At 29.5% G+C, this 18,799-nt stretch overlaps 1 long non-coding RNA gene across 1 annotated transcript; it reads left to right on the forward strand.

Annotated features, from left to right (window-relative positions):
- Window positions 1–13,448: 13,448 nt before the first annotated feature.
- On the forward strand, window positions 13,449–17,357 carry LOC132917060 (uncharacterized). Its single transcript, XR_009660240.1, has 4 exons — window positions 13,449–13,560; window positions 13,658–13,739; window positions 16,909–17,094; window positions 17,156–17,357. It is a non-coding gene; the product is annotated as an uncharacterized LOC132917060 (long non-coding RNA).
- The last annotated feature ends 1,442 nt before the right edge of the window (window positions 17,358–18,799 follow it).

Consider the following 18,799-nt stretch of genomic DNA (forward strand, 5'->3'; position numbering starts at 1 on the left):
ATAAAATTTTATGATGGTTAAAAAATAAATAAAAAATATACAAAAATGAAATATTTTGAAGTTCTAGAATTTGTCTCTGATTCGCGGAAAACGGACGTTTGAAAAATCGCAGGTACAAAAACGGTTCTCGTGTATACGTAGTTAGAGATATTATACGTCGATAACCGACATAGTTCCGAACGAGACAACCGGAAGTGACGGTGATGGTTTAGATGCATCAACGACGGCCAAAATAAAGTCAGCAGTAGAACAATCACCACGACCCATTCGTCATAGGTCATTCCCATCAGCAACGGGGAGGCGACTCTTCAAGGTCAGCAAAAGGTTGTTCTGCTGTTATTGCAAATAATAAGGGTGGTGTAGCGATGTGGTGAATGACTGCCTATGAAAAAGGACGACGAGCCAGACTGAATGACTGCTGATATAGGGTGACTTCGAACCGAAAATCTGTGATCGGTTTGGTATGATATATAATTATATAAATATATAATACACCTTGTGTAACCATTGTTCGTGTCGTCCGATAATATTAATAGTATTTGTATATATAGAAATATATTTAGTGGTTGGATATTTAGAATAATATTGGCAAAAGCCGAGAAAACCATCGAATGAACAATGAACAAATATTTTTTTAGGCAAAATTATTTTTCCTAGAATTATGTAAGTAGGTATACTTTTATAAATATGTAAAACAATTGCAAACCGTATGTACCTATATAATAATTTGTTTCCGAAATAATAGATTAGAAAAAAAATTTTATTTTCATAAATATAATATAATAATTTATTTGTCTTTAAACATTTAAATAAGAATTAAGGTAAGTACCTATTCCTGATGAAATTTAGTTGTAAAATTGTCGTAGGCACGGTTGAATGGATATATGCAAATATCCATATAATATTATATATAGATTATATGCAATACCACTGGGTGTTCTAGCCAAACAGAAAAAAATCGAAATGTCGTATAAATATTTTATTTCAGTTAATCTTTGTTTAATATTTCGTTTTATATTTAAAAAATATACCAATAAGAATCATTGATATTACTATCAATATTTTGCTTTATATTACACACCTTTCAATCGTATATCGTAATCAAATAGTTATATACATAGTGATTTTCTAAGCATGCTCATCAGTCGTCCTTTATTTTTTCATTTAATAATGAATTTAATCAAATTCTGATTTTTGGCATTTTTAATATACTTAATTAAATTCTTGAGTTTTTTTTTTACTAATTATCAAGAAGTATCCTGTGACGATACAAACATCTGGTTTTTTTAATGGAAACCGCTCTTTTTAACAGTAAATTATTTAGTGAATATTTTTTTTTTTTAATGTCGATGTACCAAAACACTTAGCTAAGAATTTGAACAAGTAGTTTCTCAGTTATTAAACTGTTCATATTAAGGATAATAGTCCTTGAATGTGGTTCTACAAAAATATAAACTATATGTATTATTGGATCTAGTATTTATTATACATATACCATTTTTTACAAATAATAAGTTAATAAATATTGATTGATTTTGTAATTAATTATTATTACAATTCTTGGGCCATTTGAAAAACACCATACCTTCCAAACTTATTATTAAATATACTAAGTTAAATAACTCAAAAACAATTTGCTTGAACTATATTTTGTTACGTCAATTTGTTCAGAAAACGTATTCGTTAAATACTTTTCACTATAAAATGGAGGTTCTTATTTGCAAAAAAGAAGTTTGAATATCCAAATTCCATAGAAAATTCCTTGAGTAGGTAGAATAAAAAAAATCTTAAGAATTAGAAAATACGGTCTTCAAATATATTTAAATGTTTTGAATAACTGCATTATTGAAGAAAAATTGAATGAGCATGCTTGTCTAATCTTCCTGTGTATTGGTATGTTTATTTTAATAAAGATGCCTACCTAAATGTAATTATGTAAAAAATTAATATTTTATAATATTTTTGACACTACTACGATTAATAGGAATAATGTTCGGATGATAACGCCTGTGACGTTGAGTTATTGACTTCGATTGATAATATTTTAAGGTGACTGATTGATCATCTATCATTTAGTAATATTATAATAATATTGTATTGGGTTGGTTATGATCATATGAAAGTTAATCGATGTTATCGGTGCTTATGGAATCAGAAAAAAATATAATCATAATATAACAACAATTTCTTGATATAATTACTATCATATCGAATGCCTAAGAAGATTATAGTAATTAAGTGTAAAACCACCCAATGAACCCAATTCGTGTTAGATATAATATAAACTAAGTTGTTATCGTAAACAGATGAGAATATCAGGTTAAGTTAGGTAGATTTAAGTATAGCTTTAAATTTAAATTATTTAAATTTTGTTAACATAAATAGTTAATAAAAAAATTATAAATTACATTTTTCCGAGAATTCTATAAAACCTCAAATCACCTATTAAAAACATCTTAAAATCATATATATTATTTTAGAATTTGACGTTAAAATATATGCTTTAAGAAAAATAAATAAATCTCTCTAACGTTTAAGCACTGTCACCAATCTGTTATAAAAGTGCAGTAGGTTATACACTTGTATATGTATGTATACAGAAATTTTATCATTTTACGCTCTACTCAAGACTTTTTACAAAACAATAATAATGTCCTTAAAACTGGTAAACTGAATACTGACACATTGTATAAAATATAATTAAAATACAAATAACAAATAAATTAGTTAAGCTTAATGATATCCTAGTATTTTATTTGTTAAGAATAATAAGTTCTATTTTTTTTTTTATATATGTTTTTATTGATCCAAAAATCAAAAATCTTATTACCTAGTGGCCTATTGCGGTGATCAAAAAATTCGTTTATTTTATACTTGCCACGAAATAAAATCCTTAAGCTGTGTTTCCCTTAGTAATCTACTCCTATATCTTACAAAAAAGTAATAGATTTTTTTATATTATATATAGATACTAGAGAGAGATAAGAAAAACGAAATGTTCAACAAAGAAGTTACAATATAAAAATAATATAATAGAATAAAAAACGTAAAACGCGCTGTAAATTCTTCGGTAGACAATATTTCAACAATAATATATTATATTATGTTTTAGTTTATATGTGCCTATATAACATTTGTCTATAGCTCTAAATAAATCAATTAATTATATGCATATACCATAATTAATATATATATATATATATTCATATAGACTGTCGCATGTCGGACAAAAATAATTAAACAAGGATTTTTCCTATTCAAAGTGGGCCACAACTGAATTCTATTCATATAACGGACATCAAGAATGTTTTTTGTTAGATCGGTCGGTTGTCCTGTTATTTTGAGTTGTCCCACAGGATAAAAAATAAAGTCGTAAGAATAATATTATAATAATATTTACCGTGGGAACAGTGGCGTAATTATGGGGGGGGGATATGGGGATATATCCCCCCCCAGACCCCTTTTTTTTAGAATATCCATAATTAAATTCCCGTAATCACTAAGTTTTAAAAGATTTTAAGATAAGAAATAAGAATTCATGGATGCCATACCATACCCGCATGTGTTGTTTCTGTCTTACTAACGTACATCATAACAAATTTTCGTTCAGTAGAATACATCTTGTGACGACGTTAGCTTTAATATTAGAGTAAATTTACCTATTAAAAAATTTAAAGGTAAGAATATTATCTAGACAATGACATATGCTTTTAATGATATTATCATTTTAAAGTGAGTTATAGCTATGTAAAATATTACAACTTTAAAATGTTCATAATTCACTTTAAAATGATAATATCAATAAAATCATATGTCATTGTCTAGATAATATTACCTTTCAATTTTATTATAGGTAAATTTACTCTAATATTTAATTTGTAACGTCACAAAATGCATTCTACTGAACGAAAATTTGTTATGATGTACGTTAGTAAGACAGAGACAACACATTCGGGTATGGCGTTCTCTTAATATAATATCATAGTTGAGATTTTTTTTTGATTTTACTAATATAAAACTACGATACCTAGCACATCAATTACAATATATGACAAGAGAATTGTACAACTCATAGTTAAAATATAACACTGATAAATCTACGATTTACGACTCTAAATTAGTGTTAAAAGCATGAAATATATCACAAAAACGTGAAACATTGAAATAATATTATAATTTATGAAAAATATATTTAGCTTAATTTAATTGTTACTTTATTGTCTTTGAAAACCATTATTATACCATTTACCTCCTTTAATTAATTTATAATAATGAATTAATATAATATTGTGATCTATGAGATTTAATGGTCAATTGGGGGGGGGCATAGCCACACTAGAACGATAGTATAAACTTATATCCTAATCCCACCCCAGAACCAATTCCAAATTACGCCACTGCGTGGGAATAATACGTATTATAACATCCACATCATACCAAAAGTCATTATTTTAATAATATGTAAATGTAATGTAAATACAAATGTATACTATTATAATGCAGATATTAGAAATGTTTCATAAAAGTTTTAAGTGATTAATATTGTTTTAGCTATACTTGTTTTTTTAAACATTACAATATTTTACTATTAAAAAATGCATTTTTTTCTTGTATTCTAAATAATTGTTCGTTTTAACATAAAATTTATGACAAACACGCAGAATATTTCGAGTAAAATTTAAAAATTTAATTTTCTCACAACACTCGTCGTACACACACACACACACATTCATATATATATATATATAGCAAAAAGCGCAATGAAATTAGAATATAACCGAAGAAAAAACCGTACTCGACTTTATAACTTATTCAGATTTGCTTCATATATATGTACACACACACACACACACACACACAGGCTACATATTATATATATATGTATATTCGTTCTCTTTTCTAATAATAATAAAAGCCAGGCCGTTTACATTCAAGTACAATGCGATACATGCATAATACATCGTGTTATTTCTTTTGAGACGCTTTGTTGTGTATTCGGATATTTTATATTATATTTATTACGTTTACTGCGCATAGATCAAAATTATTTTAAGATACAGAGTGTTTTGTCCATTTTTTTCCACGACAACGCATATAATTTATTTTCGAATTTCGTACGTGTACCTATTTCATATATTATGTAGCTGTGAACATTTGAAACGCAACAACCGAAACATTTTTATTGCAACAATAATACTGCTGCAGTGTGTGCTGCAATAAAAATAACAATAATGATAATAATAACTTCACAAATAAGTAACAACCTCATTGTATGCCGTACACGGGATACAATATGTACACACGAGAAACTCGCGTAGTAGATTAGAACTGATTGTTACACGTCTGTGAAATTGGCCACCCGCTTATTATATGATTACTATAATAATAGTAATAATACTTACTTAATTAGTAATTAGTAATTTGTTTTTTTTTTTTTTTTTGAAAAGCAAGCATAAATTCGGATAATAATTAATAATAATATGCTCAGCCGACCTCCGTTATCTCTGAAAATCAGGTTCAACGCGCATTTAGCGGCATTATGTAGATTATTGAAAGCCGCCGAAAAGACTTATAATTTATCTGTATTACTTTATAGTAAGTTTCTATCTTGCAGTCCAGCCGCTCATTATAAACATTTACGTTAGTCATCTTCTTTAATCGGTCATTATTGCGTACATTTGGCCAGCCGAAATTGAATATCAAAACATTCAAAACATTTTTATTGTTCCAAAAGGTTTAAAAAAATGTTAGGTACTGGAATGTTGGAAGTTATCATGAAGTTAAACGTTAAACCAAATTGCATAATGCCAAAAAGTTTGTCGACAGTTAAGCTCCCGTGGTGATAATCTCACATAGTGTCAGTTGAACTATTACTAAATATTACTCAAAAGGTAACTGCAGTGGCGTATTTCATTACTATATAGGACTTGCGCTGCCCAATTTTTATCACATTTAAAAATGTATTTATTAAATCATATCAGATAAGGTCAAAATTTATAGATAATACATAATCTAAATTATCTTATAAAAATTAGACGAATTTAGTTGGGATGGAGGAATGTATTATTTTATGGTTTTGTTAAATATTTTAAATTATTTTATTTAAAATATCTATACATAATAAACACTGAATCTTATGTTTATGATTTTTTTTTTTTAAGTACTTCAAGTAATTTTTAATAATGTTTAAACAATAAAGTATATAAAATAAACCATATTATAAAAAGTATAACACCCAAAATAAAAAATCCAAAATTTAATTTCTCATGTGATAGGCCATTGTACGCATGTAGAACAGACTACAGATCAAAACATACCTACCTAAATATGTTGTTGGGCTCGCCACTGTTATTACTCATCGTAAGAACTCATGCTTGCAATAACGGACTCGGGTCACTACTATTTAGTTATTTAGTATGTTCATAAATATAATAATATTTAGTGGCCATATACCTATACGAGAACATTTATGGACTTCACATTGACTGTACACTGTACAGCCCGGTCGTGGTACAGGCAATGAAATACACCTTTTGCTGACGTTTTATAAAATCGGAATGAAAATTTCCATCAGTTATCTACACGTGCCCAGACTATTAAATATAATTTTCTTTCGTGTTATTACTACGTTATGACTGGATTAAACATCAGCTGTGTAGATATGTCGTCACTTGTTCAGCATTCTGTGGTGAATAAAGCTGAGTTTCCACTCCAAGACTACAATTTATACAATTTTCCACCATTATCAGCAATTTAAAGACAAATAATAGAGGTAAGACTTTTTTATAACATTCACATCTAAATATCGTCGAGGTTCTCATCTCAGTCGAACACGACGATGATAATAATAACGTGAATAACTATGATTGGGATAGAGAAAACTGGTATTCATTCCTGATACCTGGATCGGGACAAGGTGAATTTCCCATACGGCGATCGATTACAACTGCGATAAATTACTATCGTCGTCCTCCGAGAGACCGCACCGAAACGGACAATTGTGAAAAAAAATGTAGCTGCAATGATAAAATAAAATAAAATTTCTTTTGGATTGTAACTAATGAATATAAATTATTTTTTAAAATGTAAGTAGTTAGTATGTAATAACCACTTACTTATAATGTAGTAATAGTGCCGTTATACATACCTGCCTTTATGAATTTAACCTTTTTCATACGTCATACCTCATATTTTATTTTTATTGCCGTTATTAATAATTATCGTTCAGTAGACAAGTATAAAAATTGATTTATTTGGGATTTTGTATCTTGGTAACTGGTAAGGGTTTTTTTCCTCAAATACCGTCGTCTATACTTATAGTCGTTTGTAGTCGAGAAGTGTACTGGGATAGCCTATACGTATTAAATTCCCGTATGAAATATTAGTACGTTCTCTGCTATTAAAAACATTATTATTATTATTATTATTATCATTATCGACGTCGTGCAGTGCAAGTACGACAACCGAGACCGGAAATCGTGGCTGGCATATAATAGGAGACCGCGTTGAGATCTGTGCCATTTTATATATACCATATACCGTTATCAAATATATATATATATATATGTGAGTGTGTGTGTATACATATATAAGTTTTCTCAACAAATCTTAAATATAAGTACGCGTAGCCAGCCACGACAGTTATATATAGGTTGGTTACCTACACCTATATCATAAAATATATAAGGTCGAACGGAAGTCGTTGGTGGAATAATTCTGTATAATAAATTATTAATGTCGGTGGAATTATATAATAAATATATATATATATGGGACCGACTGTGACGAACCGTATGTATTTTATATTAGGAAATACCGCACGTGGACGACAACGTGCGACAATAATATCGTACTCATATATTATATAATATGCGCTTTTATAAGTAGTTATGTAACATAATAACATGCGACACGGGCATCACGTGCTGTACGCCGTGCGTCGAGAACGTTAATTTAAAATAGTTACCGAATGACTTAATTATTTTTATTTTTGTAGTTGTTGTTTTTTTCTTTTTTTAATAAATATCTGGTTTTTATTACCGTACAGATACTTTAGGACAAAATATCAACTTGACGTCAGCACCACCGCGTCGATTCGTTAAACACGTTTACATATTGTTATGTAGTTTCTACATTCTTAAAAATTGTAATACACACGGATAAAATACAAGAGGCTAATGATTTATTACTTTCGTAAGTTCTAACGAATGTGTCTCGTTATTGTAATATTATGTATGAATAATATGTATATAATATGTATAAAGTAATAGAAAATTGAGATCATTCAAAAGCTCGACAAAGAAATGCGGTCGTGCAACGGCGGGACTTGGAATTTTTGACCTAATTCATAAATCAATAGTAGACACCCAGGTAATGTAGCTAAATCATATATTCGTATTTTGCGCACACGTATAACGCGCATAGTGTGAGTTTTAATTAAATTAATACACTCACATAGACGAAACATCTTATTGAATTCGTGATATGAGCCTTGTATATATTTTATATAAATATTATAAGTTTGACGGCGTAATAAATGACGTACGTATTAAATTAATACGATACGAACGTGCTATATAAATATAATATGTGAGGACAATATAGATATTTTTCAATTATTAAAAAAAATATTTATGGAATCTATTTTCTTTTCACCCATCACCAACGAGTACCGATTAGCTTCACATTTCTGTCCCAGAAAATATGGTTAAGTTTAAAATCAAAGCGTTTTTTCTTCTTTGAAAAGTGTCTCGAAAAACACATAAAAAACACACAAACATTATTGTAAAATCAATACATCTATCGTTTCGCTCAGAATCTAAAATGCGCCAAGTGTAGTAATTAATTTTAAAACGTACAAGTTCATTTTAAGCCTATCAGAAACGATCTACAACAGAATACATATATATATATATTACTATACAGCAATGTATATATAATACTGTATATGTGTATATATGAATAGTTGTTGATTTGGCAAATTCTAATTAAAACTTTCATCGGTGAGATAATATGCATAAAGTATATGTATATATAGTGTGTGTGTGTGTGTGTGTGCGCGCGCGAGGTACTTACTCGCACTGAAATTGGCGTTTCAAAGTTAATCGACATCGTTTTCATTGCACATATATAATACGCAGTGTATATGCGCGTTTACAACACTACGACATGGTTTTACGGGTTTTAATGGGCGAGACGCTTTACAAAAGTTTTCGTCGCCGAGTCCTTTCTTCCGACTTAATTAATGTAAAACGGACATTTTAATTTCTTAGAAAACCAAAGTAGATTTTAAAATGATTATGTAATGTACGTATAATATTATAGTACAGTGAGATTGCAGAACAAAATTTCGTCGTACCGCTGTACTTGTATATATATTATAATATAAATAACTCGCCGACAATGCAAAGACGAAAATTTACGCCAAACGAAATCGAGTCGCGTTTATTGAAACGAGTCTACTGTCGAGATTAAGGTTTGCCTCTATAGCGCACCAGCCTACCCACATAAAATAATTTAATATTAATTTCGAACAGTGCGTGAAATTACGACGGTGGTTTTATTGTTATTATTACTTTTTTTTTTTGCGTCATTAACGGCTGTGCGCGTATTATATTATACGTTATTGTGTACATAGGTACGCGGAAAAACGATAATTTTTTTCGTTTTAATCGCCATCGTAGACGCGGCGCAGTAAGATTTATTCATAAAAGGCTTTTTTTTTAATGTGAAATTTTTACTCGTGTTCCGAGTAAATTATACGTGATTATGCAGTGCAGAGTGCTGCTGTTTGATAATAATAATATTATTATTATACTCGTAGTTGCGTTTGGCAGGCACCTTTTCAAAACCACCGCCTAATGAGCGATAATTAAATAAGAAGTAAAAGAGAAAATGTAACATTAAAATGCCGACACTCGACTATGCTATGATATACTTCACAGAAAGAGTAGAGCAAACTTCCAGTCGGCAAGTTAATATAATACCAAAACGCCATAATATAACGTAACGGATGATACCGTGCAGGTCTGAGGATAAAATCGTATTTGATAAATGTATTGCTACCGTCGCCGACGCCATACTCACCATAATGGTCACGCGAGATGAAAACCGTTAGGTATAGAATAATATTTTATTTATTTATTTAAATTCAATACCACAAAGGGGTAATGAGAACAGTAAATTTCATGCAATCTTAAATTGATTAATATACATAAAATAAAATCTACAGTAATAAATACAATAGGTAGTTTAAGAAATATCCATAGCGATAATGTTTTTTCAAAAATCGAAATTTGATATACCATATATACAACGTTTCAAAAGTCGGTACTCCGGAATATTTTCAAATTAAGTTTATAGAATACCGAGGAACCAGAAAGGGAGTGTTGTTTCTATAATACAAAGCCGGTAATCTAAAATTAACTTTTCCTAAGCAATCGTGGCGATTAAATAGCCCAGAAATTACCCTGTCAATAAAAGCCGCATCGTTATATAAACGTCTAGAAGTTAGTGATTCTAGACCAAGTCCTATAGCAATAACATTTTGCAATAATTACGATCACGCGGCGTCTTAAATAGGCCACTTAGCTACACCACTGTCGTGGGTCCATTTTGCCGGTAGAACACATCTCGAAGAGTGTTTATTCGACAACCGACCGTACACAATACAATGATTGTATAACATTTAAAAATATTTATTAAAATCTAATGATTCAGGTTTTGTACTTTTCGTGAATGACATGGTGCGGGAGTCGTTGCTTGTCGGACGACTACAATATAGCATCGGGTGACACGAAAGAAGAAGTACCTATGACGTTGACGGACTATTTTTAATATCGTATTGGCACGCAAGCGAAACAAAGTCGAACGATAGAAGTGCGCCTGCGGTCGATGATGGGGCAGATTTGACTAAATGTTCCCTAGTTTTAGTTTAGTGGCGCAACATTAAAAATAATAATAAATAGTATTCAGGTGCGTATTTTTATAAATATTTATGACACCGACTAAATCGGGTGTGTGATGCACCGTGAATTTCTATACCTTCGTGGGCGTCATTTTTAAGGATTTGAATTAGCATTCAAATTACTCGTACATACCGAATAATTCGAATAACATATAGTATTATTACTATTATTGTATTCGTCATAATAAGAGCAAATTAATGAAATAATTTTCACAATAAAAGCTGATGAAACCGATTTTAAAAATCGGATTATATTTGTCAAAATACACTGCTACACTGGTCGTGATCGGCTTGTTTGACATGAATTTCTACAATTTGTCACATGCACTTTTGCAAATTGAAGACTATATTTTAGATTATGCGCATATTAAAAAAAAAATCAAATATTTTATTATTTTAAATATATATTATTGTATTAATACTATTGAGGGATCGTCTACTGTTAAATTAGCTATGATGGTTATAGTTTTAAGTATGAATTACATACAAAATGTAATAGTTTTTCATATACGAATCACGTGTTTCATCCGTGTTGTAAAAGATGTAATCACGGTAATGCAATGATTTTAATAAAAACAACAATGACGTCTTACGCATGTTTTTTTTTAAAGGAATTTCAAATTATAATTAATTAAAGAATAATAAATTACTCGAATTGTTTAACACGGTCGTACTGGGTGCTTTTTAAAAAGAAAAACTTGCGGGTTATGAAATGCCTTTTAAATTAAAATAATCTGTCTTAGATTACACAACACTAATAAAAGAAATAACAAAAATAGTTTTATCTTAACGGTGTCGGAGCCGGTTATTTATTTAGGCGTAAAGCTGCGTGCAATTATTTCTCGTTACGTGGCGCGGTGGACGTACACAATAAGTCGTACCGGAAAATAAAACCGAAACATTTCAATGATTAAAAATTACTTAACAGAAAAAACGATCACGCTTCGTAGAATAGTCGGATTTTGATAATTTTCGATTTATTTGAAATTGGAAAACATTCTTCAGGTTGTATAACTGGACATTGATTTCGAAATATACTTTCTACGACACCAGGAAAATAAAATTATAAATACAGTGAAACTTCCATATAAAGAAATTCTATTTTACGAAATTTTCTAAATATTTTTAAGAACTGGTGACCTTCATTGTTAATTATAGATAAATTTATCTCCAAATAACTAATCTGATTTTTCTATATAACGAAATAATAATTCGATAAAAACCGGTTTTTATTAATGTTGTCACTATCAAATTATAAGCATTGTTCTAAAATTGTACATGAAGAATAGGTATATCCGATAAAGATAAGACACAAAAGGTAGGACAACTGATTAATTTTACTGCAGTTGTAGGTAGTACTTCAGACCTCAGTTCCAATATTGATGCGAATGGGTATACATACGAATTTTCTCTCGTTTTTTCTTCGTCCGTATAAAAAAAAAATGTCGAAACATAAATTTTATCTATCGCCAATAAATTTTAAATTTTTAACGAAGTCGATAAAGGTGTTTAAAAAAAGAAAATTAATCATGATATATAAACTTTTTACGAAAAATTTACAATTTACAAAAACAACGAATAAACAAAACTTACTGATTATTTTACTAAAAATTAAATTAAACTGTATTATGATATTTGATTTTGTTTTTACATAAAACATTCAACATAGAAGTATATACAAATTCAATTTAAAAAAAAGTTGAAAAAATACATAATTCTATCTGAAAATTCCTCCATATTACGATTTTTTTTTTGTTTCTTATTCGACTTCGTTATATGGAAGTTTCACTGTAATAAAAACATTGTTATAGTAGACGTTTATGAATTAAATAATGTCTGTTCGGCTTTCTATACCTACCAATAAAATTAATAAAAATAGACGGTATTTTTTTTCAAGTGGACCAAAACTATTGTGTGTTATATTATTCAATATGATTAATTTTTGATAAATATAATATTTTCAACCACTCGCCGTTTTTATTAAAACGCTATAAGTTTTCATTTTTAAATAGCTAATTTTCATTTTTATTTATTTAGTTAGCTGTAACTGTAAACAATTACAATATTTATTAACAAGTGGCACAAAAAAAAAAAAATCAAAATTTTCAGAAATTATAATTTATTATTGTGACGTCGTTTATTAAATATTGATTATGATATTTTTTTCAAAGTTTATATTGAACACGTTTTCGTTTAACAAATAAATATGAAACGTTTGAAAAGACGTTTACCGAGAATTGAGTGGCGTACCCGGTATTCTGTAGGTGAAGTATTTTAAGTGATTACTAATAAAACTTTTAGAGCGTATGACAGAAAAAGCTGTCACGTACATGACTGACTAAAAACGAAGAAAAAACGAATCGTTGTAAAACTAATAAACTAAACGCCATTCTGCCTTTTCAAATTTAAAATAAATAAATAGAATCACATTAATATTACTCGTTTCAGGTTTGATTATGTATCTACTCGGAAAAGTAAAAAAAAAAAAAAAAAAAATTACATTTTTAAATGCTCATGGTTTACGTGAATAGAATGATACGTGCGCAGAATCTGATGTTTCATAAAAATCTTCGACGGACGACAATCGAAAAACTGTACGTCGTAAACAAATCATTTTTTTTTTAAGTAATATATGTAGATATATATATATATATATATATATTGATGCTATAATTTTAATAATGTTTATAGGTTTTTCGATCGTGTGTTTACAGACTACACGCTGTGAAAAAATAAACAAACTTCCAGTCTCTACAAAAACGGACGTCAACAGGTATTCAAATAATCAAATATCATATATTATTTATCGTGTGTTTAGGACCGCACTGCAATAGCAGTTCCACAATAATAACTGTGCAGTAGTAGACCCTTCTTTGGTTTGTTCAGTTTTTTAATAAACTGTTTGCAATATTTACCTACGACTGTATTAATATATTATGCTTTTAACTATTACGTATATGCTGTTTCGTAAATAATTTGGACTTGATGTGCTGGAACCTTTGTGTTACTATTGTAAAATTTATTTGATTTATTTTTCCCCCTCTCATCGTTATATTTGTATTGTATTTATATGCGCAACTTTCAAACAAATACACTTTTAATTTGTGTAAATCGAGTGTAATCGTAATGTTTTTAATAATCTCTGCACTATACAATGGCCACCACTGCGTATTCAAATACCCAAATGGCAAATGGTTATACGGTTTTAGCAGCCAGTGCGTTAGGATAACGAACAATTTTAGGCTGCCGACGATTAAAATCAACGTGAGTTAATAATTTTTTATATTCCGCTTATTTACTTTATAGAAGTTTGGGTGATTCTTAATAAATAAAAAAAAGATAGCAGAAACGTTATGTCGATTAAAATTAATTCTAAAATCCGAGCGTTTATGTTCATTATTTCAATGTTTACGGCCAAATATATTATTTAACAGTGAACGAATATTCTTGCTTTAATATTTCACGAATCAGGCGTTTAGGGCAAGGAACTTGATGAATTTGATTTTTTTTTTTTTGCTTTTGCTCTAATGCGTTGTTTTCTTTATACAAAACGTATTCACGGGATGTAGAATATTTAATGGTATAATTTTTATTTTGAATTTAATGGAAATTAGAACTATACACTATACTATATAGTCTATAATTGTAAGTAATTACTTATAATATTTTTTAGATAACATTCGGTAGTGTCATGCGTTTTATACTTTCTAAGGTAGTATTTATAACGCGTTTTTTTGTTAATAACTCATAATATTCAAAAAGTTTCTAAAATAATCATAAAGTATTTAATATTCAAAATATATTTACGACTTTAGACATTACGATTGTGATAAATCAAATATTTCTTTTTTAATCTTTTAATTATAATATATTATTATAAGGGTATGGCTAAACGAAGGACATTGGATATTTAGTGAATACATAATTAAATTACCTTAACGGGAGGCCGTATTAACACGGCGAATCGTGTAGGCAATTTTGCAGCATTCATGCGTAGCACAAGCTCACATAATAAATCGAAAAGAAAATAACATTATCGGATTAGCTGCATGCTGTTTTATCAATAAACCTCAATGACTAAATTATAGTTGAAATTACGTTGAACGTTTCTCGGGTGAAATGCATAAATGGTCCTAAACCCACGGGGTGGTTAATCCTGCTGAAAGAAAACCTTCAAAATCCTCAAACCAGTTTGTTTCACTATAACAAGAGATTATATTGAAATAATCTTAGAGATTAAATAATACCAAAATATATGGAGCATAGGCCATCGTGTAGCGTTCACATATTTGTTTCTACTATTACAAAACTTGCAGAATAAAGAAATAAATACGTTTTATGCTAAAACAAAACTAATATTGTAATTTTTTTGTATATAATTGTATGTTTTTAAGTTTTTTCTTTTTTAATCGCAAGGCATATTTATTCTATTTTTTTACTTTTTGATATATATTTTATCAATATTTTTTCTACTGACATTTTCATTTCATTTATATAATATTATAAGGAATCATTCATGGCAAAAAATCTTATTTTACTACCTATAAGCGGCCATTACTGATATTTCAATATATTTACATTTTACATTCAGTGTTCGGTAAACTTCTAACTGATTGAAAACAGTAAACGGTTTGTTGCAATTTATTTTAATAAATTATTCATTTTTAAATTCAAAATCAAAATAGTTCTAGTATCTTTATTTTCGCAATTAAACAATTTTTTTCTCGTTTTTAATAAATTAAATATTAATTTCATATTTGGCGACTTTTTAGAGCTACAAATCCTCTGCCCTAGTCATATAATAATATGCGTATTTTTTTCTTTTGCATTTTACACAACACACAACAGTAATGTATAGTATGTATACCCACCACAACCACCAATTTGTATTTTTTCGTTCAGACACATACATATTTAATATGATATCAAAAATAAAGTATATTTGCGACCATTATCTAGTTTCTAATGAAAAATAAAAGGAAACAAATTTTCTGGCCACAATTAACTAGTTATTATCGTAATTTTACTTTGGTATTTAATACATTTAATATTAAATATATTTGAATAAATTAAAGTTAAAAACTACTGTCATTTTGAAAATAACAAACTGAACCTTGTTATATAACTTATTATATCAAATATAACATGAAATATAATATGTGGTAATAATCAAAAGTCGGTAATATTCATTCGTGTTTTTTTCTAATTATTTTTCTAATATATTATTTATTTATATGCGTATGTCGTATCACATTAAACAATCAAAAGACTAATTATATTGTCTAGATAAATCTCAGTGTAAATTACAAAAAAAAAAACCTCAGAAACTGCTGGTTCGATTTTCGATCCAAAAAACTCTTGAGCATAAAAATGAGGTTCACTCGTTTCAAAAATAAAAGTCGTACGCGTATTGCGCTATTGTCTGACGCGTGACGATCTATCTGAAAATATGCAGTAAAATTTCAAAGTTCGAAAACGTTTTCGAACACATTACTCCAAAAATCAGAATTCGAATAAATTTACGGTAGTACATGGCATAGTATAATATATAGTGAATGTTATTAAGGTATGCGTATTGTTGTTGGTGGACAGGAATTCTAGTTTAAGTTTTTCGTCGTGAATTTCGTTATCGGACCACATTTACGCTGCAGTTGCGGAGTGGATGAACATAATAATAATAATTTATAGTCAAGTTGTCGAGGCAACAGGGACGCGAGACGTCGTCGAGTCAGCGGTCGCCGTGTGCTTCATTTTTACGTGCACACACGTATGCATTATATACGTATACATACTTTATGAATGTGCATAATATGAAATCAAATTTCTGGCAAACTACGGCGGCGGCGACGAGACTGCGGCGTATATTTTAGCTGCTGCTGTTGCGATGACTCATCGCCGCCTCGTGGACGAAATTACGTTATTATTATTATTGTTTTATATAGTGCGTGTCGTCGTGATATTTCCAAACGACCGCAGGCCGAGAGGTCGTTGCCAAAAATCGTCGAAAACCCATCGTCTCTCCGTGAAAACATTGCACGCTTTTTTGGACGCGATACAAAAAGCCGAAAACGTTTCGTTGGCCAATGGCGACGACCACGGCGGCGCGGCGGTTTCAGACGATCACCTATGTATATATACCATGTACAAATATTACACATACACATACATAATAATACAATTTTTTTACAGGTACCCGACCGTTCTGTACGTTTTCAGAATCGGCCATCAGTGGACACTGACAATTTCAACTTACATTTTTCTTTCGACAACTAGCGATTTGTCGTTTAAATAAAAGTCCATCGCACTCTACCCCGGTGATATTGTTGTTCTTATCCAATAGTTGATTTGTCGATGTTTGCACTTAGTTTCCGCCTGCACTCGCAATCCGCGTCTGTTTATGCATATATATTTTTTTTTTAAATAGGACACTGAAACAATGTCACTTCGATAAGCTCTGGCTGAATCGCAAGTTGAAATATATTTTTTCAAGTGTTTCGCGGTGACATGTGTACTGCATCTAAACACACAATAGAAATATACATTATTATAGCATCTGGAGACTCCAACACAAATAGATACGCACACACATTAACATTAACCGTTTCGAAAACGCGTTTAAGACGTCTGCGGTGTACCAGAGCGACGGTTTTACAATGTATAATATTATTACTTACAAATTGAGACGGAATTATTTATTTTCATATCAGTTTTATAATATATAATCGTCCATAATCAATCAAATCGAATTGCGATATTATTTTAGTAATAAAACAAATAACGACTACGCCCCACACAATTTTACGACGGTGGACGTAAATAGCCATTTAGGTATAGGTGCATTGCATTAATTTACGGGCAGTATCATGAAAAACAAATAAATTTACATTAACACAACATTTACGGGATGTGTAAAACTGTAAACGTTAACGATAATACCTATATATTATATAATATACACTCACTACCAGACTCTTCGCGTGTCAAATGTATAACCGCACCTGGTAAGTAATACTTTATTACTAAAAGTATACGGATAGACGAACATGGTTACCTAGCATGGTTTTTACGGATTACGAGTTGATGAATTTATTATTTCACTTCTACTTACGTATGCAGATATTCCATTTGTATTTTGTACAGGAGATTTTATAAATCAAAGTAGGCATCTATTAAAGTTGATACCTACTGTTTTATGACTTGTCATTTTAATACTTAATGGGCTGTAAAAACGAAATCGTATTTTTATTAGCGGTGAAATATAAGTTGTCAAGTCAAAAAGACAAGCTGAAAAAATCGGGTAATACATAATCGAATATTAAATAAACAATGCAGTATAATAATATGCAGATCAATAAACTACTGAACTTGAAATATTATTCTTATCATTGAAATTGATTTTTTATAATAATTCAAACGTAATACTTCTATCAAAATTTCTGAAATTTAGATATTTTTTAGCCCACAGAAACAGTGGTCATTAGGTGATATGGATAGGGTTTAATAATTACACATGTACAATATCTAAGAGATAACTACGAAGCAACAATTATATTAAAAGATACTACTTAAATACTCAATAATACATTAGAGAGAGAGTTATATATTATTGAGTAGATTAGCGGCGGTTGATTGAGATGAAAGTTGTGTTGGGGTCCTAGTTCAATGTTTGCAAAATCAACCAATCTCTTTGTCCTGGGCGTATATTCGGCGTTTAGTGAAAATATTGTTGATGTCGACGTGGACCCCGTAATTAGTTCAAATCTTTGGGAATTGAAAAAATATGTGATATATATTTTGTGTGGGCAATTTTAAGTCTAATTTATGATGATAACT

The sequence above is a fragment of the Rhopalosiphum padi genome, chromosome 1 (assembly GCF_020882245.1).
Source record: "Rhopalosiphum padi isolate XX-2018 chromosome 1, ASM2088224v1, whole genome shotgun sequence".
NCBI classification, from domain to species: domain Eukaryota; kingdom Metazoa; phylum Arthropoda; class Insecta; order Hemiptera; family Aphididae; genus Rhopalosiphum; species Rhopalosiphum padi.